This window comes from Dasypus novemcinctus, chromosome 10, assembly GCF_030445035.2.
Source record: "Dasypus novemcinctus isolate mDasNov1 chromosome 10, mDasNov1.1.hap2, whole genome shotgun sequence".
Taxonomy (NCBI): domain Eukaryota; kingdom Metazoa; phylum Chordata; class Mammalia; order Cingulata; family Dasypodidae; genus Dasypus; species Dasypus novemcinctus.
The window spans coordinates 1603561-1629486 of NC_080682.1; the positions used below are offsets into that span (position 1 = coordinate 1603561).

General features: G+C 45.9%; 1 long non-coding RNA gene across 1 annotated transcript in view; it reads left to right on the forward strand.

The window, feature by feature from the left end:
• The window catches only part of LOC111760460 (uncharacterized), a 43049-nt gene extending 18374 nt beyond the window's left edge, over window positions 1-24675 (forward strand). The window contains exon 3 of the long non-coding RNA XR_002794137.3: window positions 24579-24675. This is a non-coding gene — a long non-coding RNA (uncharacterized lncRNA). The remainder of the gene's footprint in view (window positions 1-24578) is intronic.
• The last annotated feature ends 1251 nt before the right edge of the window (window positions 24676-25926 follow it).

The window sequence follows — 25926 nt, forward strand, 5'->3', positions numbered from 1 at the left end:
AGACAACTGGGGCAGGGCGGTGGGAGGGAAGGGGAGAGAAATTAAAAAATAAATAAATAAAATGGTTACCATGGAGCTATGTGGGCCAGAACTAGTAGGCATATACCAGCTGTAAAAGTAGTGTAGTAGCATTCAGTGAGTTAATATATTTTGTAAAAGCAGAACAAGCCTGAATGAATACAAAAAGTGTAAAAACTGTGTGGAAAAGGTCAACAAAAGACTTTCGCAGTTCTTCCTCAAGGCTTTCTGCCCTGGCCTGATGGCAGTGAATCTGGCTGCACAGAAGAAAGCTGTGGCAGTGACCCTACTAAAAACATCAGAGACAATGGTATTTTAAGGGCCTAGAATAGGCAAACAATTAGGACAAGCTGTAAGGTCCTGCTACTCTATCAAATTATTAAGTGCTGTTTGGCTGGGTAAGAGTTTGTATTAATTTAGCCTGTAAATTGGATGTGGCCAGCATTAATATCGAGTACTGGCATATATAGCCTTGCCAGTTGGAAATTTTAAGCCCATGAGAAATGAAAGTCTGTTCTGCTAGTTGGAAGCCTTATTGTTTGTTGTTAAAGCTTTATTAATCAGTAAAATGTCATTTGCATAGACTTTATAAAAACAAAAAGGGAGAAGTGTTGTGGGAAACTGGCTTACCTGTTGGTTACTGTAAATGTTACACCTGTTTAATGTTGCAGTTGTTCCCTGTTATTGTAAATGATGTTGCAGTTCAGATAGCAAACAGCTGCTTAGGAGTTTCCCAATAAATGCGATGGGAAAACTAGGGCTGGGGCTCCCAGTCCCAGAACTGTGAGTCCCCTGGTCCCAGGTTTGTCTCTCCTCCTGTGTCTCTGCCTTTATTTCTGCATTGCCTTCCCTTCCAGCCAACCTATTGTGAGCTGAGTGCAGCACTCCTGTGATTATGATATGGAAGGATTTTGCAGATGTAATTAAGATCCTCGTGATGATTAATTTCATGCATCAGCTTGGCTGGGTTATGGTGTCCAGTTGTTTGGTCAAGCAAGCGCTGGCCTGATTGTGACTGTGATGGAGTATTAGTCAAAGGGGTGCTGATGCAAGGTACCAGAAATCTGTTGGGTTTTTATAAAGTATTTATTTGGGGGAGAAGTTTATGGTCACAAGGCCATAAAGTTTAAGCTACTTCCCTCACCACAGTCTGTTGCCACGTGTTGAGCAAGATGGCAGGTGACATCTGCCGGGGCTCAGGCTCCTCTTCCTCCCGGGGCTCCTCCCAGTCTCGGCTGTAGGTGAGCACAAGGCTCGCCTCTCTCACAGGCTCGTTTCTCTCTGGGCTCAGCTGCTCTGCTCGCTCCACAAGGCCAGCTGTGAACTCTCAGGCAAACGGCTCATCTCTTTGCCAGGGCCCCTGCGGTGTCTGAGGCGCCTTCTCTCTTTCCTCAGGTGTTTGCTTCTTTGAGTGTTTACTTCCTGGGGCTCCAGCATCAACACTCTTTCTCCCCTGTCCTGTCGTTTTCTCCGTGAGTCCCTGCCCACCAAGGGGGTGGGGACTCAACGTCCTGCTGATGTGGCCCAATCAAAGCCTTAATCATAATTTAATCAAGTAAAAAGCAAATCCCTGAACTTAATACAAAGGGGAACAGACCCAGAGGAACAGACCAGTTTACAAATATAATCAATTTCTGTTTTTGGAATTCACAAACAATGCCAAACTGCCATAGATGGTGTTTCAGAGGTGGGTTTGCATCTACGGTCAGTTGATTGCTTCTGCGGTCAACGAAGGAGATTGTCCTGACAGTGAGGGGACTCTCCTCCTCCAGTTAGCTGGAGGTCCGAAAGCCAGAGCTGAGGATTTCGGAAATTAAAAAGAAAAATTCCTGCTTCAACCTGAGTCAGCCAGCTTCTCCAGGCGGATCCGTCACCCTCACTGACGTGTCCAACTTGTGGCCTGCCCTGCAGAATTTAGATTTGCAGATAAACTTCTATTTCTCTGGACAACACTGGTTAATACAGATTTTGGTGCCAGGAAGTGGGGTGCTGCTGTTAGAAACATCTGCAAATATGGACATGGTGTTGGCATTGGGTAATGAATAGAGAAGGGATGAATTTTGAGGTGCTTGGTTTAAAAAAAAAAAGCGTGGCCTGCTTCGAAGAGACTGGGTAGAGACAGGGACGTTTAAGGCATTTCTTGTGAGGGTTCACAAATAAGTGAGAACTGCAGAGAAAGTCCCTGTGGCCTTAGAGAATTTGTCGCTCATCATGAAAAGGATGTTGGCGGGAATAAGGATATTAAAGGAACTGCACTGAGGCCCTGGAAGGGAATGATGAACGTGTTCTTGAAAGCTTGAGGAAAGATCATCCTTGTTATAAAGTGGCAGAGACCTTGGCAAAATTGTGCTCCAGTGTTGGGGGCAGGCACAACCTGTAAGCAGTGAACTTGGATATTGAGCTGAGCATTGGAGGCATGGTCTGGTTTCTCCTTGCTATTTATAGAAAAACGCAGGAGGAAGGAATAAACTGAGGACTGAACTCTGAAGCACAAAGGAACCAGCAACTGATGATTTGGAGAATTCTGAGCCGTTCCAGATGGAATGTTCTGAGATTCAGGGGAGAAGTGGCTCCGTGAGGGGCTGCCCAGGCCCCCGGAGCACGGGCTCTGTAGGGCGTGGCCCATCTCCGAGGAGGTCGGGCTGGGACACCCACTTGTCCGGGAAGGCTCTGTGGAAAACCTTTTTCTGATGGTTTGGACCCCCTTGAACTGTACAGGAAACCAAGAAGGTGCTTTGGAATTTGGTATGAGCAGAAGCACTGCCTCCTGGATGGAAGGGACCGAGAAGGGGCGGCGTGAAGGGAGAACGATTTGGAGGGCAGAGCCCCGGAGGCTGAGGTCTGCACTGGAGGGCTCTCAGGCTGGGGCGGGCCCACCACGCTGGGCGGGCAGGCCATCTGCCCCTTGCTTGAAGGAGGGGCTCCGGCCCTGATGTTTGGGGTGAGCCCGGCCCCCGCTCCAGGGCTTGGAGAGGGCCGAGACCCCAGCATATGGGGAGCATCGCTGCCCAGCATCAGGGACAAAACATCAACCCACAGACGACTTTCAGCCTTGAAATCTGCGGGGCTTTGCTGTGCCGGCTGCTGGGCTCGCATGGGCCCCGTGGCCCCTCTTGACCTTCCAGCTTCTCCCTCTGGAGTGGGGATGTGTCCCCTCTGCCTGCCCCACCATGCACTTCGGGAGCAGGAAACGTGTTCTCTCGTTTCACGGGTCCACAGGAGGACACACCACACCCATACCTGACTTTGGCGAGGCTTTGTGCTTAGAGACCTTACCTTAATGGCTTAAGGGTTTGGGGTACTGTGATGGAATGATTGTGTTCTGCCCGTGTGAAGAACGTTCCTCTTGGGGGTCCAGAGGGCAGGCTGCATTAGGATGAGAGTGTACCCCACCAAAGACAGGCTCTTAAGCCAGTGGGCAAGCAGGACCCTTTGAAGATGCTGATTTTACTCGAGGTGTGGCCAAGGGAATGAGGGGCCTTCCGTCGATTACTGCAGGCCTTGCAAAGAGAAGCCGGAAGTTGAGAGGCCACGGATGCAAGGCGAACGTGCCACCGTGTGACTGGAGGCCCACGTCCAAGCCACAGAGCCCCACGGGTCACCGGCAGTGGGAGGCTACAGGCCCCGGAGAAAGCGAGCCCCTCAACCTCTTGACCGGGCGGCGTCCTGCCTCAGAGCCGCACCAATAAATGCCTTTGTTTAAACCAGCCCGGTGGACATCACCACCCCACGGTCCACAGGATGGAGGAGTAGAGTGTGGACTAGAGTGGACTTACTGATACTCTATTCTGGAACTAATGTGACTAATAATGGAAGTAAATGTAACACTGAGATGGAGAAAGTGGCCATGGTGGCTGCTGAGGGCAGGGAGAGGGAAGAAGAGATGTGATGTGGGGGCATTTTCAGGACTTGGAGTTGTCCTGGATGATGCTGCAGGGACAGAGGCTGGACATCGTATGTCCTCCCGTGGCCCACTGGGTGGACTGGGGAAGAGTGTGGCTATGGTGTGGACCACTGACCATGAGGTACAGCGGTGCTCAGAGATGTACTCACCAAGTGCAGTGAATGTCCCATGATGATGGAGGAGGTTGTTGCTGTGGGGGGAGGGGGTGGGGGGCATATGGGGGCCTCATATTTTTTTAATGTAACTTTAAAAATTAATAAAAATAAAATAAAATAAAATCGTGCCAAAAATTTTTAAAAAGTATTCCAACAAAGAAAAATAAATAAACCAGCCCGCTGTGTGGCATTTGTCTTAGCAGTCTAGCACACCGAGATGGTCCCCAGTCAGTCTTGGGTGGGCCTGACCTAAGCAGGAGAGCTCTTGAAAGGGACTCTGGAGGCCGGAGACAGACGGGGTCAGAGAGGGGCTTGTAGGAGCTGTGACTAGCCTGTGGGGTTGTGGGACAAGGAGCTGGGGTGGCCTCTAGAGGCTGGGGACGGTCCCCGCTGACGGCTAGTTAACGGGGCCTCGTTTCCACCATCACAAGGAGCCGGTTTCTGCCCACGCCCTGGGAGCCTGGGCGAGGGCCTCGGGCACGCCAGGGAGGCGGCCCTGTGGGTGCTGTGTGCAAAACCCCAGGAGAGAGCCCAGCCCCAAACCGGAGAAACCGCGAGGCAGTGAGGTTTGCCGTTGGAGTCTCTGCGCCTGTGGCGATTTGTTACACAGCGATTCGGAGCTAAGCGCTGCCTTTAGCATCCTCCGTTCCACTCAGTCACCCAACGGAACAGCAGGGGCTCTCAGCGGAGGGGTCCAGGGCTCTCAGGCAGCGGGGAAGTTGACGGTGTGGCTGGGGATCCCCAGGCCCCCCACAGGGTAGGGGGTGACGTCACTCCCTCCCTTCCTCTATAGCTGGACAGCAGAATGCCCAGCCCTGGAGATGGAGGAAAGAATATTCTGGAGGGAATGATGAGATGAGAGCTGTGCTTCAGGGTTACAGGATGCAGTCAAGGACAAACTAAGGGGGACCTGGGCCTGGGGTCAGGGACTCAGACCTTGCCCTGGCAGCACACGGGGACACAGCAGCAGGGCTGGAGCAGCTGGACTGGCCACAGCTAGGCTGGCAACAGCCACAGGAGCCACAGCCCCCCTTGCCACAGCTGGCACAGGAGCAGGCTGGCACACAGCGACGAAGGGGCTGGCAGCAGCGGGACTGGGAGCAGCAGGGCACTGGCCACAACTAACCCGGCAGCCCCCACAGGAGCCGCAGCCCCCTTTGGAAAGGCCAACCTCTTCTTTCCTAAAAGCCAAGTCTTTGAAAAACCCTATTCACAATGGGTTACACCCGCGGAAGTGATTAAGAATGTTTTCACTTTTTCCTTGGGGTACATGTTCAACCTACCACCCACCCTTGCCTTCTCTCCTGAATTCTCTGCATGTTTGCTGAGAAGTTACACAAAGCACAGGTGTGCTGCGCAGGTACACAAAGCACAGGTTTGCTAAGCATGTACAGCACAGGTGTGCTGTGCAGGTACACACAGCACAGGTGTGCTGAGCAGGTACACGCAGCACAGGTGTGCTGAGCAGGTACACAGCCTGGTCCTGGGGGGGGGGCACCGCTGTGCACACACAGGCATGGACAGGACACGGTCCTGGAGACCCCAGCTTCTGGAGCAGGGGAGAGAGGCGGGGGCGGAGAAGCGCCTGTGCCAGCAGAGGGTGGGACCCATTTTTATCCTGTGGTTGCAAGTGAGAAACGCACCTCCAACTAGGTCAGTGTGAGAGGGCAGTTTTCCTTTTTCTCGACATAAACCACAGCGAGAACAGGGCACGCTGGGCCCCGAGGTGTCCCCTCATCTTCCATCTTGCTTCCTCCTTGTAATTGTGTGGTTCAAGTTTTCTACAACTCGCTGACTTTACTGTGCATTTAATCTAACAATACCTAAGAGAGGCATGCTGAAATCTCCCGCCCTGAGAGCGGGTTTGCTCAATTCTCCTTCCACACCCGGGCGTGCTCTCTCCCCTGGGCCCTTGCACGGAAGTCCGCCCCGGTGGCCACAGCTCACTTCTTTTCCTCCAAGTCCTCTTTGGAGGGCACCTCCCTGGGGCCCGCCCTCGCGGTCCCGTTTTAAACCTCCCCCTCCCTTTGGGCACTGTTCCCACTGGGCTGTTTTCTTCCTTCAACGTACTCAATAATTTACCCGTTCTGCTTATTGTCTGACTTCCCCACATTGGGACAGAGTCATGCCCCCCATGGAGGCTGTTCGGGTCCCAGCCCCTGGCCCTCTGGGGACGTGGGGCCTTTGAAGATGCCCAAATCGAGAGGGTGGGCGTCCAGCCGAGCTGGCCCGAGGCCTACAGGCAAAGGAAGCGGGACACAGAGAGAGGAGCCACGGGGGCAGCCGGGAGCCTGGACGTCAGGGGCACCCAGAGGAGGAAGGAGGAGGCGCCGCCACGGGCATGCCACGTGCCGAGGCGCCCAGGCACCCAGGCGGGCCGCCGGCCCGGAGGTCAAGTCCACGCACGCGGCCCCGAGATCCCCGTTGGCCCACCCGCCGCTGGCGTTTGCGTTGGCATCCTGGGAAGCTAAAACGCCCCACCGTTTCAACAGCGGCTCATGAAGAAATGAGAAAATCACGCGGACAGGGGTTCAGGGGATGAGATTAAATGCCACTGACAAGTTTATTGTACCAAGTCATAGAATTCGTACAATTCCAAACAATGTTCTGTTAGGCAAAAAGGCCCTTGTGGAGCTGCTATTAAAAACTCGGCAAACACTCTGCGCCTTGACCTTGACGTGGACCTACAGAATGCGGAACGAGAAGCCACGTCTCCTTTCACTGACTTCTTTCCGAGCCACTTAGTTCCATGCTAAGCCGCACACGTTTCCATTTGAAGCAGTCACGTCAGGTATCCCAGCATGCTTTATGCTGGCTAAAGCGCTAACACGTCCCCCTTTTATTTTATAGCGAGGTAACTGTGCCTTGTCTTCCTCTGAAGATCTTACCCGTCATTGACCACCAGTTAAGCACCTGCTACAGGGGGTTGTAGTTGTCTTAACACAGCTCGAGACACAGAATGTCGTTCCATGTGATGTTTTGCCACCAACCAAGATTTCCATACTATTAGTATCACTAAGAATAGTAAACAGTACATGAGAAGGTCATGAAATGTGGGAATCCATTGTTTCCACCAAGAGACAGGATTTAACGATTTTAATTCTTCAGTCATTTCGTTCCACGTATCTGACGTTTCTATCTCTAAATTTGAGACATTGATATAGCTTTCTGTTGCAATGCCTGAATTTGTTGAGTTATATTAGAATGTTGATAGCCTAACAAAAGTTTTCTAATACTATTCCATTCCTCTTTAAAGGAGTAACACAAAAAGAACTTTGATTATAATCACATTTTAAAGCTAATTGCATTGATCTGTTATATACTGTGTCCCCAATATGTGTTACAGCGTTTTCCAGATCATTAACATGGTGGATAATTTGCAACACTCTTTCCCTGGTGTCACTATACCAGGGGGTATTTAAATGTACGGGAAACATCACGAAAGTGGGCTGCTGAAATATTAAAAGATCATCATTCCAATTGTCCAGGTCTCTGTCACAGCCTTCCTCGTCCCTTCCAAGAGCAGGAGGGGTGCGACGTCAGTCTTGGAGTGAGCATAAAGGACCCTCCCGGGGGCTGCTCATGAGCTGGTGGGGCCGCTCAGCTTCTCCTCAGGTCTCAGGGGTGTGGCTCTGGATCTTCACGAAGGCGTCTGCCTCAACAGTCCTGAAAGGGACGCTAGAGGAGTGGGCAGGGACATGACAGACAGTTACCTGCTACTACCAGCAGGTATCCTGGATGTTTTTCCATAGATCTGAGGGTGATTTTCAACAGTCCATCATTTCTGTCTTGCTTTTAGTATTGCAATCCACCCCTGGATAGGATGGGCATTCCTCAGAGTGACCAGACACTATTGGGTTAAGTCTTTCACTTCCCGCAGGGCCTCCCATGCTGCACACAATTGCTTTTTTATATTGTACTTTTGGCCTCTTTCTAGAATTGTGATTAAAAACCAAAGGGTGCTTGTTTAGAATGCTGCCTTTGCCACAAACCCCACCCAAAGCCAATACTGGTGCTGGCCACAGCCAGTCCACAGGCTGAGTCAATGTCCACCTTCTCCCTGCCTTTTAGTATTATTTATTTAAAGCAGCTTGCTGGAGGTTTTCCTACTTCTATGGAGGACTTTTCCAAATTAGTACATATAATGGTTTTAATATTTGAGCTAAATGAGGGAAGAAAGATTTTTTAGTATTTTAACAATATTACAAATTCTATTAACATGAGAAAACATTGTACTTTATCAATTAGAGCAGAGAGTATAATTTTGTTTTACTCACCCGAACAACATTTAAGCATTTGACAGAGCAGCATGGACCTTGTAGCCTGTTCTACTTGTTTGCCTATTTTAGGCTTTTAAGATAGGATACTATTATTTCTGATGTTTCTTTTAATTTTTGGAAAGAGGATTACTGGTTAACATAATGTCATCAGTTGGGTTTTAGCCACAGATTTTTCTTACACAGCCAGATTTTTGTATTACCATGCCAGGACAGATGGTGGGGCTATACACATAGCCTTGGGGAAGCTCTGCAAAAGTCCCTTTTTGTTTTTTTTGCAGATATGGGAATGCAAGCCGGCTTGACTGTTTAAGAAGATACTAAGGAAAGTTTTAGCAAGTTTTAAAACAAAATGAGAGTGACACAGTTTTGGGTATTAATTTCTTGCAACAAACTGGTAGCATTTGGGATTGCTACTTACTATAGTGTTGTTACTTTAATTGATGATAAGAGATTGTTTCTGTGACACACAATTTTTTATAATAATAAATTATTATAATTAACCATATTGTACTTTTGTTTAATATTATACTGAAATATTGGTAAATTTATACACTCTTAAGTATTCATATGAACCTTTTACTCATACAACTTCAGTTAACAGAGGGTTAAAAAATCCTTTTAATTTTATAACACTTTTAAACACCTTCCATTCAATTTATAACATATTAAATGAACTCAACTATTTTATTACTATAATATTTATTTCAGAGTAAAAGAACAAATCTCCTGTAACCAGTTTGAAATAAAAAGTTATTTTTCAGGATTTGATTTTGAGAAAGCAGGTTTGAACATAAAGTTCCTTTAAAAGAGATAAGACCTTTTCTTCTTCAAACACTGAGGAAATGATCAGGATAAAGCACAAGAAGCTATTTTGATAAAACAGACTTTTTTGTATACTGATTATTCAGGATAAAAACTTTTTATAAACTTTTGCAAAAACAGACTAATGAAAAACTTTGAGAAAGAACAAAATTTTAACTTTGCATTAGTATACTACTTGATACTAAATCTTTTTAAAACTTCATAGATACTCATCAAATCTTATTTAACTTTAACATTAAAAATTTCTTTTCCACGAACCTTTTGCACATTCTGTATTTGTTTAGGTTTAGTCCCATATTTTACATTTTCTTAATAACCAATTATTTTATTTTAGGAGAAAATTATTTTTTGTTTTCTTAATAATAAAAACACATTCTATACATCCCACATACATAAGTTACCAGGCAAACTTCTTACAACATATAATTACCATCAACACTAAAAAACTTGTTAAAATAATGAACTTGTCTTCACTGTAAATACTTAGTAGCATGCAATACCTAAATAGTCTTTTAGAAACAAGTTAGTGGGGGAGGCTGGCTGCTGACAAATTATCTCATTACAAAATTACCTTTTATTATTATTATCAATTCAGGTTTTGCTTAATAATGACTTTTTGGAATTAGCCATTTAAATACTTTAATTTAAACAATGCTTCTTTAAACTTCTTATAATTATTTATAACTATATAGACTGTATTATTTTGAGATAAATTTTACCTTCACAGAACACATCCCCTTACTTAAAGTTACCACAATACCTTCTACAAAAGTCCCATTTTGCATATGTTCATTTCCATTTTGAGTTTATGAAAATTAGCCATCCTATTTTAGGACAAAACACACCTTTTTGAACAAACTTATTAAATTTCAGTCAGCATTCCCACAAACCTTTCACCTTTTTAAAATATTCATTTAAATTTTACATTCTTTATTTAGTGAAGAAAGATGTAAGAACTATTTTTTATGAAAGGACTCACAATAATTTCATTAATCAAGACTTACAATTTTTATCATTGTAGAGATCTTATTAACATTTAAACTTAAGTATTAATATAAACACTTATTTAATTTTTGGCCATTTGAATAGAGCTCTTTTAGAAATTTTTATTTATTAATATATATTACCATCCAGGGGTATCAAAATATACACTGACGTTGAACAGACAGACAAACACAAAACACATACAACACACCAATAGAAACAAAGTTTACAATTTGACTCATAATTCTTACTTTCTTACATTTTTGGTATAGCTGTTTTTAAGTTCTCCACCACTTCACATCTTAGAAATGATGTTTTTAAGATTTTTAAGATTTCTTCTGGAATCCATGTTGCCTGTAACATGCAAGATTATGCTTTTTTTAGTTATCAGCAACCAGTTAAGATAACTTGAGCAGCATAAATGTAGTTAGGCCTTTTACTTAGCAGTTTAAACAGACAAATTTTTTAGATTACTACTTTTTAAAACTACACGGAGACTTGAAGTTCAGGAGTAAACTATTGATTTAAAACTGAAAATTCCTTTTAATATCGGGATAAAAATTTTGTACTAATTGTATTATTTTGGTTAAATAGGCCCAATCAGAATTAGCATGGAAATAAAACAGAACACCAATGTTGCAATGTTTTTCTCCTTTTCCAGGAACCTAATTCTATTAACCCCCACTAGCCCACAGCTACATTGTCATGTAGACAGCAGGGGCTTTGCAGAGTTGCTGCCAGAATAATTTCCTTATCTTAGTTAACAGTTTAACAGAGAATTTTCTTACTAGCCTGACTTGGCTAACTAGGGCTTTGTTTGGCAGGTTTGCCTGCGCAGCGTGTTGTGCTTTCTTCAAGGCTCAGCGGCTCCAGTGCCCACAGGCACCTCCAAGGTGAGGCGATTGCGAGCCTGATTACGCTGAGCCAGAGCGCGCATTCTTTAAACAAATTACTTTTCCATAACAAATAGTAGCCTCCGGTCAAGCAATCTTTAGCTAAAACCATTCAGTCTTTGGGACAGAGAGGATTTTGACTTACCGACTCTATTAAGGAGAATGTGAATGGGGCAGTGGGCCCGTATAGCTACAAGCAGATTTCAAATTCTTTTAACAACTTAAAAGGAATGGGTCAATCCCATTTCTTTCTTAGCCATTTCAAATATACTTATTTTGTATTCTGTGCCTGATAATTTCGATTCCCAGAACATTTGCCTGGCTGTCACTTTCGTCTGTCATGTTTCCCAGCCCTCTCTCACGATGCCTTGGTGTGTGTGTTTATTTTGTGATTTTTGTAGTTTGCACTCACGCTCCTTGGAAATTCATCTGTGGGAACTCTGTAGGCTGGTTTGAGGGTGAGCCTCTTTAGGACGGGCTGTATTTCCATCTTTGTTCCCTTGGGAACATACTAATCTGGGCTGGCTTATTACAAGAATCTCATGTTTAAGTTTTTCAACCCACCCAGGGAATATGGATTTACCTTCAAACACTCACAAGGGCCAGTTTATGACTGTAAATGTCAGAGATGACTCTTTCCCACCACCAGCCTGCACCAAGATTGGTTTTGTGTGTTTTGATCTCTTTTGCAGCCACGCTGGCCAGCTTCAGTTCTTCCCATCCCTATCTAGATTTAGCTCTTGGTTGGTTTCTGGCTCTGAGAGTTTTTTCCTTTTTAATCAGCTTAGTGACTTTAAAAAAAATTTTTTTTTCCATCCAGCATTTTTTAGTGTTTTCAGTAGAAAGAGTGTGAATGGTTTCTAATCCAATTTACTTGCTAAAACAGAAACTCAGAAAAATGTTTTCAAAAATTCCGTATTGTTTAGTTTGTAATCTTTCATTATTGATTCCTTATTTTATTGCATTGTAGTCAGAGACTATATCCCATCTGACTTAGATTTTCTGGCTTAGTATGTAACCACATTGTGAACCTGTTCTACAGGAACTGACAGAGAAGCATGTTTTCCTACAGTATATAATTTGATATGCCTTTATTAATATAACCTAATTATAGCGTTCCTATATTCAAAGTATTTTCATTGGTATTTTGTAATATTTTTCTCTGTTTCAAGAATTATGGATGTTTTATTCACCTAATAACTGCTTTAAAATAACTAGTAATAAATTCTATTTCAATTTGATTCAAACATCACAAACTATTCTGTATTTTTCCTTTTTATTTATTTTTCTGAGGTTAAATAACTTATTTTAGGAAGGGAAAATAATTGGTGATGGGCCGGCCTGTTGTGTCTTTTTTGTTCCTTTATGCCTGAACAGCAACTTTGAAGAGAATTCTTAGGCCTCAGAATTACGTCGATTCTTTTGGGGGAAATGTTTGAGCCAATTCTGCTTTCTGTCTGAACTCATAGGCAATTCCTTTTCCTTCTTGGATGTTAAATGATTCTTTCTTTTTCCCTGACATTGAAAAGTTTCACTAAGCTATGTCTGTGCAAAATCCTTTATTTTGTTCTGCATCTGGTGAGTTATTAATTTTTTTAAGGAGGTAATGGGGATTGAACCCGGGACCTCAACCCCTGAGCTACACCTGCTCCTCGTGGAGACCCATTTCACGGCGCAGGTTCCAGCTCTCCTTCCGTTGGGGGAGTGTTCTCTTCGCAGTCCTTGGCCGGTCCTCCTGCGGCATGTTGTCCTGGCTCGCTGCTGGGGTCCCTTGCTGTGTCTCTGGGGTCCGTCTTCCAGAGCACGGCCTTGGGCTCCTGGGGCTGCTGTAACAAAGCCTGTGGACTGCGTGGCTTAAAACAACATAAACGGGTGGCCTCCCGGTTCTGGGAGCCAGAACTTCAAGAACAAGGTGACAACAGGGCCACGCGCCCTGAGGCCCGCAGGGGAGGTCCTGCCCCGCAGCTCCTGGTGGGCTGTCCGTCCTCGGCTTGGAGATGCTCACCCTGGTCTCGCCTTCTCCCGCTCCACGCGGCCTTCTCCCTGTGACCGTGTGACCTCCTCTTCCTAGAAGGGCCCGTGCTTTGGAGAGGGCCCACCCAGGCTAGTTTGGCTTCACGCTAACTAATCACATCTCCAAAGATCCTGTTTCAAATAGGGTCCCATCTGTGGGGCTGGCAGGTAGGACTTGGACAAAACTTTTGGGGGGACCCACGTTCTCTCTAATCACTCTACTCTCTTGGACTTTTCTTCTTTGCTCTCAGAGATTTTCTCATGGTTGAGCTTCACATGACTGTACAGACTGTTGCCTGCCCAATTCTGCTCTTCCTGCATGAAGTCCACTGGAAAATATCCACTGTGATATTTAGAGCAAACTTTTTGTATTATATATAGCTCCCCTTTGATTTTCTGTACCTTTTCTTTCTGCCTGTTGTCTAATCTCAACTTCTGTCTTTTTTTTTTTTTTTTTTTTTTAGAAATTATATTGAGACGGTATCCACACTTTTGTGGAACCCTGAGGAAATTATTTATCTTTGTGACTTGATCTGAGTCAAATAAGTCTTGCTGTTGTTGTTTAAATAAGAATAAATTCTAGTTGAGTCACAGGGTCAGGTGTCATGGCTCAGCCATCCCCAAAACCGTGGCCTGGGAAACCCTCTCTCACTGACGGGGTAGAGAAGGAATCAAGTCAGCCTGGAGATTCCTCCAGAAATGGCATGCACAGAGCTCCCTCCCGGAGCTAGCCTGTGCCTTTTCTGCCCAATGTGCAGACAAGGAGCCCTGCTCTGGGGGCACCACGGTCCATGGCCCATTGCGGGGCGTGGACTCCCACCCCGAGGCCCCTCCTGGCCCCATCAAGCAGCCCCTGCCTGGTCTACGAGGAGCTTCCCACAAGAGCACTTCTGGCTCCTTTACAGACTGCCGAGTCTGGGGGCTCCAGCCTTCCAGCCCAGCACCTCTTCCACCTGCCCTGGCCCCTGCCTGCCCAGGCTGCGTGTGCTTCTAGAAGGCACTGTTCCTGTGGAAGTTGAATGGGCACTTGGCTCAGGTCAACCTTTCTGAATTTGCTCTACCTGCCCCGATCTAGCATGAAATCTTTAAAGGTTTGGGCATTTTGAGGCCTTGCTTCCTGTTTTAGTCTGCTGAGCTGTGCAAAGCAGACACCTTAACACGGGTTGGCTTTTAACAACGCAATCTGTGAGCTTACCAGCTTGTTGCACAAGGTGTCGGCGCTGTGAGCCAAGCCAGCAAACGTGGGGTGGGGGGTCCCGAAGGTGTGCGGGGGACTATGTAGGAATGGTTGACTTCCCCAGTCACGTAGAGGCTGGAGCCAAAGCGTCACAGTAAGTCACCTTCCTGGAGGTGTGGTCAGTGTTTTATTTAGAAGACCAAGGTCGAACACTTAGCAGAGATGAGCTGAAGGCCTCCCTCATGCTCAAGAAGGAGCTGAAGGCCACGGAGACACCCATCCCTGGAGGACCCCCCAGCAGGAGGCAGCGGCAGGGAGAGGGGCTGGGCCCTGCGCACCCCAGGGTGCTCCCAGCACGCTCCATGAGGGGCCAGCGGGTGTGGGGTCTCAGAGCCCTGAGCTTGACTGGAGCGGTCAGGAGATGAAGAGGACTTTGTTCAGAACAAGGGCAGAGGGCAGAGCGCTGGGGCTTTTATGAGCTCAAGGGGGCTGGGATATGCAGAGCTGTCCTTCAGGAGTCCACAGGTGCAGCCCTGGTCACTTCCTAGGGGCCCAGATCTGAGGCAGCCACCTGGGGCCTGGGGCCAGAGCCTCAGACCTTGTACTGGCAGCAAATGGGGACAGGGCAGCTGGGCTGGGAGCAGCTGGACTGGCCACCACTAGACTGGCAACAGCCACAGGAGCCGCAGCCCCCCCTTGCCACAGCTGGCGCAGGAGCAGGCTGGCACACAGCAGCACACAGGCTTGCAGCAGCTGGACTGGGAGCAGGTACAGGAGCTGCAGTTCCTCTTGCAGCCCCCACAGGAGCTGCAGCCCCCCTTATAGCCTGCACATGAGCTACAACTCCCCTTGCAGCCCCCACAGGAACTGCAGCCCCCTTTGGCACACCTGGCGCAGGAGCAGGCTGGCACACAGCAGCTCACAGGCTGGCAGCAGCAAACAGGCACACAGCAGCAGGAGCCACAGCCCCCACAGGAGCCGCAGCCCCCACAGCCTCCGGAGCAGCCCGAGCAGCTCATGGTTCTGGGGGGTCGAGGGTGGAGCAGGTGAGGGGAGCAGGTGGGGAGGGAATGCTCAGGTGAGGGGCCGCCTGTGCCAGGAACTTTTATATCCCCACCAGGTGTTTATACTCATCACAGGTGTGTGTCCTTCATCTTTACCATTTCATCAGTGTTATTTTTCACCTCCCAGCTGTCCCATGCGCTCTCTAGAGCTGAGGTCAAGGTCACTTTCCTTGGTGCTTCTTCTTCATAGGTGTTGTTCTTTTAGAAAGACCGTGCTCCCTCCTCCGCGAGCTCCCGCAGCCCCTGGGCACCTGCTGGCCACCACCTCCCCTGGGCTGGGCCCTCCCTGCGGTGGGCGCTCGGGCCCCTGGCATTGGTAGACGCTGTACGTCCACACTTAAAGAGCAAGCTGCCGTCGTTTGTTAACAGACAAAGCGTTAGGCAGCAAGACAAGGCTGTCTGGAGCACCACCACCAAAAAACCACCCAGGATAAGTTTTTTGTTAAATCTGTAAAGCAGGTTGCTGCGCACTGGTTTCTCTCTTTTTCACTCCATTCCTGCTTTTTCCTGGCTCGCTCCTCCAGGGGTAAACCGGCCTGGCAGTCTCCTCAGGAACGCTTTCGCAGATGAGCAGCGTTCTTTCTCTACTTTTCCGTTTCCCTCAAAGAGTCCTTGTAAAAATCCCACAACAGCTAAAATTCAAAGTCATTCTTTTTGAAGGCTACAAACAGTTTGAGCGGCCAGCCAACGATTTACGTCGCCATCCTTGTTAATGCCCTTTCATTTTATGAAATCTGATTTTAGGGTTTTTTTTCATGGAGGTAAAATTGACATGCAGTGAAAAGCACGATCTCAAGTTGAGTTTTGCTAAATGTGGACTCGTGGCGCCACTGACCCAACCCTAATACGCCAGTTCCTTCCCCATCGTCCCAGAGCCCGCCGCCACAGGGTCCGTTCTCCTTGCTGGCCTTGCCTCTTGTTGGACAGCATGTAAAAGGGGTCACAGCAAGCACTCTGGCTTCCTCCTCTCAGCGTGTATTCCACGGATCAGATCCATTCTTGTTCTTTTTATGAGTCACTGAGTAATGGACCATTAAAAATTACACCGCCGTTTGTTTCCCCATTCTCTTGTTGTTAAATATTTGGGTGGTTTTTAGTTTGGGGACAAGATGCATAAAGCTGCTGTGACGTTCTTGTCCAGGTTGTTCTGTGAACATGCTTTCATTTTTTATGATTAAGTATCTAGAAGTGGTTTTGCTGGGCCTTAGGGCAGGTGCATGTTGAGCTTCGTGAGAAGGGCCGTGTACTCTCCATTCCCACCAGCAATGTCTGACGGGACCAGTCGCTCTATATCTTTGCCAGCATTTGCTTTTTATTTTTATTTTATTTTTTAGGCATTCTCATGGGTGTGAAATGCTAACTCACGATGGCTGTGATTTGCGTTGCTCTAGCAACTGAGGTTGATCATCCTTTCAACTATCTTTCTCGGGAAAATGTTCAAACTGTTTGCCCATTTATATTGTTCTTTTTTGTCTTTGGTTACTAATTGTTTTGCATTTTTCACTAATTATGGCTATTTAAAGTGCTTTGTCATATATGTGCACCTTTTTTCTCTACATTAAATATTGAGGAATGGACTTGCAGGGCCATAAGCTACATGTATACTTAATGTTATAAGAAACTTACAATTTCCAAAATGGTTAGCCCTTTGCAGTTCCTGCCAGGGAAGTCTGAGAGTCTGTTACAAACAGTTTCTTCTACTGCTTGGTTTGCCTTGTCCTTATCTTAAGTGCATCTTTGCTTTTAAAGGTGCTTTAGATTACATAGATGTTACATCAGAAATACAGGGGATTCCCTACACTCCAGCCCTCTGCCTCCCACGCTTTCCCCACCGACGCCTTTCATTAGTGTGGTCCATTTGCTACGTTGATGAACACGTGCGGAAGCACGGCTGCGGCCCTTGGACTGTCGCTCACGTCATGGGTTACGTTCTGGTTCTGTCCCGCACCATTTCCTAGGTTCTGATAAGCTGTAGAATGGCTTGTGTCCATCCCTGCAGGGTCAGGCAGAACTCTCCCAGCGCCCCAGAAGCACCCCGTGCTCCGCAGCTCTTCCCTCCTCCTTCCCTTGGAGCCTCCGAGGATACTGTCTCTACTTCAGTGACACAGGTCCTTCCGCTCCTAGGAGAAGGGTAAGCCTGTGTGGGCCCACGGTGCTTCCCCCTTTAGGTGTGTTCACTCATCCCCCTTGAGGCTCCGTGGCAACTGCTGGGACCAGCTCAGCTCTAGGTGTGCACGAGGGGATGGCGACAGTGAACTGAAGAAATAAAAGGACAGAGAGAGACATAAGAGAGAAATTAAAGATGGGACCTGGGGGCTCAACAGCGTCTGGAACTGAGAGCCTCGACCCTCGTTTCCACATTGTATTTATCAGAAATCACAAAGCAGTAGTTCTCCATGTTTACTTTCCAGGCTGCTTGTTTTTGAAGCTGTAGCCCGGGCAATCTAGGGAGCAGGCCGTACAAAGATCAAATGTCTCCACACACAAACAGCTTTCGTGCTGACCAGCAGCATTCCATCTAGTCAGGGCTGGTTTTCCTAAGCCCACACTTCTTATCTGCTTTATGGAAACGTTTCAACTTCAAGCCAGGTTCCCACATTCAAACTCAAGCTATTTTCCCACATCTCCCCCTTTTTTGTTTTTGCAAAGCAGTGAAGGCAGATTTGGAGATTTCTTGCTGCTTCATACTCCGGAAGGTTTGCAGCGTGCATCTGAGGACTAAACACACACAAAATAGATAGAACAGATAATTAATACAGCTCCTATAAGACCCCTCCCCAACTCTAATCCATATCACAGGGTTCAGGGCTCTTAATCCACCCACAATTCCTGTCACAGCTTGTGAGGCAGGAAGCAGTTGCAAATGAGCATGTTGATGCTTGTTATTTGGGCTTGTAATTGAGAAATATCTAAGCTTAAATTGTTTTTATGACCACGCAAATGATGTTTCACCGATTCCTAAGGAATAGCACTGCTATTATATACATAGGGGTCCCACAGAAACTAGATATATTCCAATCACATTGTAGGCATAAGCCATATTTGCAGTTTGTAATTCTTCTACCAAGCTTAAAACTGCACTTTATACATAATCTCTAACTGCAGTAGATTATACAACAACAAACAATAAGACTTCCCGCTAGCAGGCACTTAATGAATAGACTTTCCTTTCTCATGGGCTTAGGATCCCCACCCAGCAAGGCTACAGAGGCCAGTACGCGACCATAAATGACCTCGGTTTCCCCGTTTTGTATAGTTTGAGGCACAGGCAGTGACAAATCATTGTTACTCTCCCGTCTTGGGCTGTGGGGCAGCTGGAAGTTTGTCTCATAATTTCGATGCCTTCCTTGGTCTCACTGTCAGCATCTTTACCGGGCCTGGGGCCACAACTCAGTGTTGAATATAAGCTTAGTCCATTGTTGTGAGGATTCATTTTCTGGTCAGATAGTTGCTGTCTTGTTATGAGTCCCGATGCAGTGTCTGCAGCAGTGAGAGCACACCTCGCCCCTGCCAGGAGCAGGAGGGACCCGATGTCACCGCCACTGGCGTGAGCATGAAGGACACTCATGGGGCATGTCCATGAGCTGCTGGCGAGTAGCAGGCAGCCGGCACTGCGGGGCGAGGCACCGCAAGGTCTGGTACCCAGGATGCTCGCCTTCTGCTGGAGCCACGCTGCTGCTTCTCAGGCTCCAGGTGTGGCTCTGGATGTTCGTGAGGCATCTGCCTCCACAGCCCTGAGAGGTGTCAGAGGAGTGGGAGGACGTGGTAGACACTTACCTGTCACAGCTGGCCGGCGTCCCAGATGTTCTTCCACAGATCTCCCCCAGAGGGTGAGTCACAACAGGCCATTGTTTCTGTCTTGTTTTTAGTATTTGCAATCCACCCCTCATAGGGATGGCAGTCTTCAGAGTGACCAGACACTATTGGGTTAAATCGTTCACTTTCAGCAGGGCTTCCTGTGCTGCACACAATTGCTTTTTTATATTGGACTTTTGGCCCTTCCCAGAATTGTGACTGAAACCCAAGGGGTGCTTGTTTAGAAAGCCGCCTTTGCCACAGACCCCACCCAAAGCCAACATTGGGCTGATCACGTCCAGTTCACGGGCTAAGTCAGTGCCCACCTTCTCCCTCTTATTTATTTTTTAAAGCAGCCTGTGGAGGTCCTCCCACTCCCATGAAGGACCTTTCCCAATTAACACATGGAATGGTTTTAATATTGGAGCTAAGTGAGGGATGGAAGATTTTCAGTATCCCAACAATATTACAAACTACATTAACATGAGAAAACACTGTACTTTATCAATTAAAGCAGAGGGTATAGTTTTGTCTTACCCAACCAAACAACATTTAAGAATATGATAGAGCAGCAGGAACCTTGCAGCCTGCCCCAATTGTTTGCTTACTTTCAGGCTCTTAAGATAAGATACTGTTGTCTCTGATGTTTCTTTTAATCCTGAAAAAAGGATTACTGGTTAACGTACTGTCATCAGTAGGGTTTCAGCCACAGATTTCTTCTAAGCAGCCAGATTCTTTGCCACCAGGCCAGGGCAGATGGCTGGGCTGTGCGCACAGTCTTGGGGAGGCACTGCAAAAGTCCATTGTTGACTTTTCTACAGGTAGGAGAATGTGGACCCGCCAGCTTGACTTGCCTAAGGAAATACTAAAGAAAGTCTTAGCAAGTTTTAAAACAAAGTGATAGAGGCACAGTTGAATGTTAATTTTTTGCAACAAACTAGCAATATTTGGAACTGCATCCTACAATGGTGTTACTTTAATTTATGATAAGAGGTTGTTTCTGTGACACATACTATTAAATAATTACAACCGTGATTAACAACATTGTATTTTTGTCTAATATGCTGAAACATTGGTAAATATCCAGGAATTTTATACACTCTTTAAGTATTCATATGAACTTTTTATTCATACAACTTTAATTAACAGAGGGTTAAAGAATACTTTTAATTTTATAACACTTTTAAACACTTTCCATTCAACTTATAACATATTAAAGGAAATTAACTTTTATTACTTTAATTTTTTCAATAAAAGAGCAGATTTTTTGCAATAGTTTGAAATAAAAAGATTTTTCAGGATCTGACTTTGAGAAAGTAGGTTTGAACATTATGCTCCTTTAAAAGTGGTAAGACTTGCCTCTTCTTAAAAAACCAAGGAAACGATAAGGTTAAAAGACAAGAAGCTATTTTGATACAACAGACTTTCTTTGTATACTGATTATTCAAGAGAAAACCTCTTTATAAACTTCTACTAAAACAGACTAATAACTTGAGAAATTTTGAGAAAGAACAAAATTTTAACTTTGCATCAATATACTATTTGATACTAAAGCTTTTAAAACTTTATAGGTAGACCCATCAAATCTTATTCAACTTTAACCATAAAAATTCCTTTTCCACGAATCTTCTGCACTTTCAGTATTCACTCAGGTTTTGTCCCACACATTTTATTCTTCTTAATAACCAATCATTTTATCTTAGGACAAAATTATTTTCTGTTTCTTTAATAATAAAAGCACATTCTATACATCCTAATACATAAGTTACCAAAATGATTTTGGAAACTGTCTCCAAGCAAACTACTTACAACATGCAATTACCATCAACACTGAACAAACTTGTTAAAATAATAATTCAGTTTGGTTATATGCAAATACAACTTTTCTTTATTTCAAATACCTAGTAGCACGCAATACTAGAAACAGTCCAGAATGACTTGCTGGAATTAGCCATTTAAACACTTGAATTCAAACAATGCTTCCACAAACTTACAATTGTTTATAACCATATAGATTATAATGATATTATTTTAAGACAATTTCACCTCCCAGAATACATTCCCGTATCTAATGTTACCATAATACCTTCTACAACTTGCCACATGCATTCAAGTCCTGTCCTGCACATGCTCATTCAGATTTTATGAAAACCAGCCACCTTATTTGAGGACAAAATATACTTTTTTGAACAAACTTATTAAATTTCGGTCAGCACTCCCACACACTTTTTACCTTTTTAAATATTCATTTAAGTTTTGCATCCTTCATTTTATCTTGTGAAGAAAAATAAACCATTTCAATTTAGGCAAGAACTATCTTTTATAAAGAGACTTACAGTAATTTCATTAATTGAGACTTACAATTTTTATTATTGTAGAAGTCTTATTAATATTTAAACTCATGTATTAAGTTAATATGTTAATACTTAAGTATTAAGTATCAAAAGTTTTAATACTTAAGTCTTAAGTATCAACCTAAGTAACATCAGTTAAAACTTATATATTAATATAAATGCTTATTTAATTTTTGACCATTTGAATAGAGCTCATTTAGAAATTTTTATTTATTAATTTATATTACCATCCAGAGATATCAAAATATACATTGGCATTGAACAAATAGACAAACTCAAAACAATTACAACACACCAACAGAAACTTAAAGTTTACAATTTGACTCATAATTCTTACTTTTATGGTATAGCTGTTTTTTTACGTTTTTCATCATTTCACATCTTAGATTATACTGCTTTTTTAAAATTTCTTATGGAATCCATGTTGCCTGTAACATGCAAGCTTGTTCTTGGAAACACTTTTATTAGTCATCAGCAACCACTTAGGATAAGTTGAGCAGCAGAAATGTAATTAAGCTTTTTATTTAGCAGTTTAGACAGACAGTTAACACACATCTTTTGGATTACTGCTTTTGAAGACTACACTGAGACTTGAAGTTCAGGAGTAAGCTACTGATTCAAAACGAAAAATTCCTTTTAACACCTTGATAAAAATTTTGTACTAATTTTATTAGTTTTGCTAAATAGGCCCATCAGAACCAGCATGGAAACAAAACAGAACGCCCGTGTTGCCGCATTTTCCTCCTCTTGCAGCGGCTCGATTCTCTTAGCCCCCACTCGCCCACAGCCACGTTATCACGGAGGCAGCAGGGGTCTGCACAGTTGCTGCCAGAGCAGTTTCCTTATCTTAGTCAACACTTTACCAGAGAATTTTCTTACAAGCCTGATTTCACTAAAAGGGGCTTCTTTAGCCCTTTTGCCTGCACAGGACATCGTATTTGTGACTTAGCCTCTCCTTGCACAAGCGGCTCGCGTGAATTCCCTCCGCTCTGGCCTGCAAGACGCCCGGTCGTAAAGCTGACAGCTTGGGCTGAGCTTCTCCTCCAGGTACAGGAGGGGAGGAGGCGGCGGCGGAAGGGACAGTGACTTTCTAAAGTCAATTAATAAAGGAGCTGAAGGCAAAACTTTAGATTTAGTATCAAAACAGATTTAATAGTAGTCCAAGTGGGCCAAATAGTAAGAGGGAGCAGAACACCTTGTACATGTAATATTTTTAACTCTTTTTTCTACTCTTTCCTAATCTCCTAATTCTAAACTTTCCATTGCTGGGAACTATGAGCAATATTTTTCTATAATCTGTAAGAGTTCCAAAATATGAGCCTCACCAGCCTCGGCTCCTCTTGCCTTGAGGAGTTGTTTTAGGAGACAGACATAGGGGTGAACTGTCTCCGTTTCCCATCGTCACCCTGCTAGAGTGCCCGAGAGTGGCCTGACTCGCCGAGGACTGGAAGTCCTGCTAAGCCACTCGGGCCCTGCGCCGCCACGACCCCTTTAATTTCGCTTCAAGTGATTCCTCTTCGCCTCAAGTCCCTGGTTGGGGCCAGTTGCTGAGACCAGCTCAGCAATGGGTTTGCACGAAGGGAAGGTGACACAGAGCTTCAGAAATAAAGGCAGAAAGAAAGACACAAGAGAGAAGATGAAGATGGGACCAGGGGGCTCGGCAGCTTCTGGAACTGAGAGCCTCGACCCTCGTTTCCACATCGTATTTATTAGAAATTACAAAGCAGTGGTTCTCTATGTGTACTTTCCAGGCTGCTTGTTACTGAAGCTGTAGCCCCGGCAATCTAGGGAGCAGGCCGTACAAAGATCAAACGTCTCTGCTCGCAGTTTTTGCGCTGACCAGCAGCGTTCCAGCTAGTCAAGGCTGGTGTTCCGAAGCCCACACTGGTACATCTGTCTTGTACATATTTTGTTAATTTTATCCCTAAGTATTTCATATTTTTAAATTTCATTTTTCAATTGTTCATTGCTAGTGTATAACAATTTAATTTATTCTCTTATATTGACCTTGAATGCTCTGATCTTGCTAAATTAACTTATTGGTTCTAATAACTTTTTAATAGATTCCTTGAGAATTTCTACAGGTAAAATCTCATCTGCAAATAAGACAGTTTTTTCCCTTTCCAGTCTGTGTGCCTTTGTCTTCTTTTATTCCTTGCCACACTGGCAAAGACCTTCAGTACAATGTTGAATGGAAGTGGTAAGAACAGGCAGATTAGTTCTGTTACCAATCTTAGAAGTAACCTGTTTCACTTCTTATGATTATGGAGTTATTTCTAGTTTCTTCATAGATGCAGTCTGTCAAATAGAGAAAGTTTCCTTCTACTTCTAGTTTCTTGGATTTTAACATTAAAACGATGTTGAATTTTGTCAAACACTCTTCCCACACCTATTAAGATGATAACATGTACTTTCTTCTTTATTCTATTAATATGGTGAAATACATTAACTGATATTGGGATGTTAAACTAACTTTGCCCTCCTGGGAAAAACCCCTCCTGGTCATTTGGATTTTCTAATATTTTGTTAAGAATATTTGCATCTATTCCAAACTGCATTCCAAGTGGCTGGACATGTCGCATTCCCACCACCGGCTGCGAGGACGCCCGTTCCTGCAATCCTCGCCAACATTTTTAATGTCAATTTCAACCACTCTAATAGGTTTGTAGTAGAATCTCCCTATGGTTTTCATTTGAATTTCCCCACTTTGTGATGAAATTTGTGCATCTTTTAATATGCTTATTTTCCATCTATCTATCTTCTCTCTAGTGAAGTATCTGTTCAGATCATTTGCCAAATTATAATTGTTCTTTTTCTTACTGAGTTTTGGAAGTGCTTTACGTATGTTCTGAAAACAAATCCTTTATAAGATATGTGATCTGTAAATATTTTCTCCCAATATGTGGCTTGTCTTTAAATTTTCTTAACAGTGTCTTTTGAAGAGCAGAAGTGGTTTTTTTTATGTTGATGAAGTATAATTTATCTGTTTAATTCAAAGTCACAAAGGTTTTTTGTTTTCTTACAGAAGTTTCATGATTTTAGGCTTGCACTGAGGTCTTCTCTTCATGTGGAGGTAATCTTTGCATGTGGTGTGTGACCCGCCTCTCTTGCTGTTGCAGATCTCCCACTGTTCCAGCCGTGCTTCAACCTGCCACCAGCCCCCACCCCTGCCTGCCCTGGGATCCCAAATAAAGCGACTTCAGCAATTATAACAATGTTTCACTTTGTCAGCAGTGGATGTTTTTTTTGACTTGCACCTTACAATTGTGTTAAAACTTTCTATGAAAAGCAGCGCCCAGGTCAGGCTCTCCAACCTCCCGCCTGCCGCTACCTGACGGCGCCCTCCAAGTTCCCCCGCGTGGCACAGATCGACCTTGACCGGGCAGCTCTAGCCCGCGGGGGCCGGCGCTGGGGAGGGTCTGGAGTGAGGGGGTCTGCCTGAGTGGGGCTTGGCAAGGGGATGTGTTAGAAGACGACGGGCATGGGGGCCCCCTCCGTAGGCAGGGGCAACCACACCAGGCCCCAGTCCACAGGGCCGGGGTGACTGGGTCTCGGTGACGGAGCTCAGGGCGGCGCTTGGGAAGCCGTGCCAGCCGGGGCCCCTGGGGTCTCGGGCGAGAGCCTCAGCCCAGGCGCCGGCAGCACACGGGGCACAGCAGCTGGGCTGGGAGCAGCAGGGCTGGCCACCACTAGACTGGCAACAGCCACAGGAGCCGCAGCCCCCCTTGCACCCCACAGGAGCCGCAGCCCCCCTTGCAGCCCCCACAGGAGCCGCAGCCCCCCTTGTACCCCCACAGGAGCCGCAGCCCCCCTTGCACCCCCACAGGAGCCGCAGCCCCCCTTGCACCCCACAGGAGCCGCAGCCCCCCTTGCACCCCCACAGGAGCCGCAGCCCCCCTTGCAGCCCCCACAGGAGCCGCAGGCCCCCTTGCACCCCCACAGGAGCCGCAGCCCCCCTTGCACCCCCACAGGAGCCACAGTCCCCCTTGCAGCCCCCACAGGATCTGCAGCCCCCCTTGCCACAGCTGGCGCAGGAGCAGGCTGGCACACAGTGGCACACAGGCTGGCAGCAGCAAACGGGCACACAGCAGCCAGAGCCGCAGCCCCCACAGCCTCCGGAGCAGCCCATGGTTCTGGGGGGGCGAGGGTGGGGCAGGTGGGGAGGGGGGCTCAGGTGAGGGGCCTCCTGTGCCGGGAGCCTCTGTGTCCCTGCCCAGGGTCAGGCGTGCTGGGCCCATGCCCGCTTCCCTCTTCCTGCTTGTGCCTCTCTTTCTGGAAATCTCTCGAGCACTTCTGCACTGCGTTTTCTGTTAACTCCCGCTGTGTCTTCTGCGTGTGTTTTGCTTTTGTTTAGCCGCGTCCCTACACTGTGGACGTTGTTCTCTGGTCAGCACTGACCACGGCCCAGCGGTGACCCTCCTTTCCCGGGGCGGGTGCGGAGCAGGAGCCGGTGCCCGGCTCAGCAGC